Source organism: Gavialis gangeticus, unplaced genomic scaffold (genome assembly GCF_001723915.1).
Source record: "Gavialis gangeticus isolate Ggan-Ray unplaced genomic scaffold, GavGan_comp1, whole genome shotgun sequence".
NCBI lineage: Eukaryota > Metazoa > Chordata > Crocodylia > Gavialidae > Gavialis > Gavialis gangeticus.
The window spans coordinates 100,803,991-100,807,379 of record NW_017729031.1 but is presented as its reverse complement, the minus strand read 5'-3'; the positions used below and the strand labels follow the sequence as shown (position 1 = coordinate 100,807,379).

The 3,389-nt window shown below is 49.3% G+C and overlaps 1 protein-coding gene across 1 annotated transcript in view; it reads left to right on the top strand.

Annotated features, from left to right (window-relative positions):
• CCNYL1 (cyclin Y like 1) overlaps positions 1 to 3,389 on the top strand; it is a 70,666-nt gene that overhangs the window by 31,969 nt on the left and 35,308 nt on the right. The gene's annotated exons all lie outside the window — the stretch shown is intronic.

Here is a 3,389-nt window from a genome sequence, read left to right as displayed (position 1 = left end):
CTCATAGGGCCTGCCCTGCTGCCCCCTGATCATGCAAGTGGCCCTCCTCTGGACCCTCTCCATGTTGTCCACATCCCTCTTGAAGTGTGGTGCCCAGAACTGGATGCAGTACTCCAACTGCGGCCTGACCAGTGCTGCATAGAGGGGGAGGATCACCTCTTTGGACCTGCTCAAGAGGCATCTGCGGATGCATGGCAAGGTGCGGTTGGCCTTCCTGACTGCCTCCCCACACTGCTGGCCCATGTTCATCTTGGAGTCGATGATGACTCCAAGATCCTTTTCCGCCTCTGTGCTGACAAGAGGGGAGTTCCCTAACCTGTAGGTATGGTGCCGGTTGTTCCTCCCCAGGTGCATCACCTTGCACTTATCTGTGTTATTTCAGTCATTGTTCATTATCTTTGAACATTTTAAGATCTCTGTCAAATTCCACTTTAGAATTGCTGTCCTGCGGCTGCATGTTTACCTTCAGAAGCATGTTAACATGTAATACACCTCCAAGTGAGTCTGTACATGCAAGGGATGTCACAAGGATTTTAAGGTGTTCTAAAGATGGAAAGTTGATCGACTATGAAAATATTTATTTTCAAAGGTCTTTGAGTCTTCCTGAATTATTGTACATTTTGGCTCTGGCAGTTATTGTATATTATACAAGGATCATGTTGACTATGAAAATATAATTAACAGTGCATATCATTTTACATGTGGCAACACCAGCAGTATGAGAGAATTAATGACATGATAAATGGGCCAAGGGGATGCCTCCTAGTAACTTCCACTGTTTGTTTTTTAAAAATGGGGTTTGTAAAACTACTTGGTGCCCAACAAGTCTAAACATGCTGTTAAAAATGAAACATCATTGTTAATGTAACAGTGTGCATTTTGCCTAGGGTATCTTCAGATATATTTGTTCTGAAATTAAAATCAATTCTCTCTGCTAAGACGTGGTTAAGGACCAACTCGCTTGTTTTTACTGGAGGACTAAAGAATTGGAATTCGATCTCTGCCTGAGCATCAGCTGAGAAGTCTGAAGGCTATTGGAGCTTTTGCCAAGAGAGCTGTCTTAAGTCTGGAGATACGGCATTGACTAGATGTTACCAAAAACAAATGAGTCTTGATTTTATCATAGAAACAAAGAAATTAAAGGCTGGAAGGGACCTTGAAAGATCATAGAGTTCAACCCTGTTGTTGTGGGCAGGAATACTGCTGAGATCAAGTGATCCCAGCAAGGTGTCTGTCCAGTCCTCTTGAAGACTTCCAAGGTTAGGGACTGTACCACCTCCTTGCAAAGTCCATTCCAGATTCTGGTCACCCTTACCATAAAGAAGTTCTTCCTTGCATCCAACCTGAAACCATCCTCTAACAGTTTATGGTCCCTGCTCCTTGTCCTCCCCTGCGGCGCCCTAATGAACAGTTTTTTTTCTCTTAGCTCCCAATATTCACCCCATACATACTTATAGATGGCCACCAAGTCTCCACTCAGTCTTCTCCTCCCCAGGCTGACAGTCCCAGATCCCTTAGTTCAAGCTTGTCTAACATATGGCCCGTGGGCAGCCATGCAGCCTGCCAAGCCATTTTATCTGGCCTGAGGTCCCTCACTCGGGACTGGAGAGGAGTCCTGGTGCCTGCTCCATGCTCCATGACAGCGGCAGCAGTGAGGCAAGGCGAGGCAGGCAGGGGCAGCCCGTGGGCCCCAGCTGGCAGTGAGAGATGGGGAGCTGCTTGCCCCCGTGGAGCCGGACTCATCATGTGAGCCAGGTCCCACCGCCGCCGTGTTGAGGGCTGCGCGGCACGGGGCTGCCCCATCCACGCTTGACAGCACCTGCAATTTCTCCTCTGGTTCCTCCCCTTGTCCCCGGTGTGCGGCTGAGGGAGCTGCAGCATGGCCCATGCCCTGCCCGTGTGCCGCTCGGGACGGGACAAGCCTGCACCAGTCAGTCCTGAGCGGCGCACAGATCCACCACTGCGTCTGCTGGCTGGTGCAGACCTGGCCGGCCTCCTCCCATCCCCAGTAGCACACGGGAAGCCAGCTTCAGCTGCATCCTACTTTTCCTGGCTGGTGCTGACCCGGTTCTGCCCAGGTGGGTCCTGCAGCACCATGTCAACCCCGGCATGGCACCAGCAGGCCGGGTGGGCCCCAGGTCAACCCTGGCCTGGCCCTGCAGCTTCTCCAGCACCAGGTCAACCTGGTTGTAGCCACCTGCAGTATCATGTCAACCAGCACCATGTCAACCCCTGCAGCTTCATTGGTGTCAAAGGTCACGTGACATCACTTCCTGATGTGATACCGCTTCCTGTGAGGTCTTTGAATATGGCTCACCGGCCCACCGGGTGATAAAAAGTTCGTGATCCGGGCCCACGTTCAAAAAGGTTGGACACCCCCGCCTCAGTTGTTCCTCATGAGGTTTGTTCTCCAGGCCCTTAATCATTCTTGTGGCCCTTCCCTGGGCCCTTATAAGAGTCTCCATCTTTTTTGAAGTTTGGTACAGTTTTTGAGACATTCTCAAAAAAAAAAAGGAAAATACTGAACTTTTAGTATTAAAATTCAGGAAAATCCTTATTTAAAAAAAAAAAAGGGGGATTCTAGGTAGTGAAATATATGTTAGTGCACTGGAGGGAAGGATCCAACTTCCATATACCATATTTACTCAAATCCAAAATAAGGGTTTTTTTTTTTCTCAGTTCAACATGAGGGCAGCAAGTCGGGGGGGGGGGGACCTTCAATCTTAGGTTCAAGTACTGGCCTAGGGGAGGCAGCTGCTGCAACTTGAGCCCCAGCCTGAGCTCCAGAGTTGGAGCCACTACCTGTCCCAAGCTGGGGCTGAAGTGGCTCATGCAGCAGAGGGAGTATGGCCCAGGGGATGCACAGCTGGGGAAGTGCAGGGGAGATGTGCAGAAGCAGGGGAACTGCTGTGGCTCTGGTTCTGATTCAAGCCTGAGGCCAGAGCTGCAACAGATGCAGCTCCCTGGCTTGCTTGGGGCTAAAGCCATCATATGCTCTGTACTCCAGACTGGTGCTGGGGGTGGGGCAAGTGACAGGGATAGGGGGCAGTCACTTGGGGTGGGGCAAGTGTTGGTGGGGGGACAGGCAGAGGGGCCAGGGGTGCAGGGAATGAATTTAAGACAACTTTCTGATAACTTGATTTTATATGTGGCAAAATATAACAAATGTGTAATGTTTTCATTTACAGAATCTAGTGGGGGAAGGGGTAGTCTTAAATTCAAAGTTGTCTTAGATTTAGTTAAATATGGTATTTATCAGTTGAAACCTTCATTGTGCCTGACTTTTTAAAAATTCCTTCTAAGGTTTCCTCCTTAGCCTTCAGCTATAGCTCTAGACAATGTTAAGTTTTCCAGGCAGTTTGCACAGTAATTCAAATTGTGGGACATTG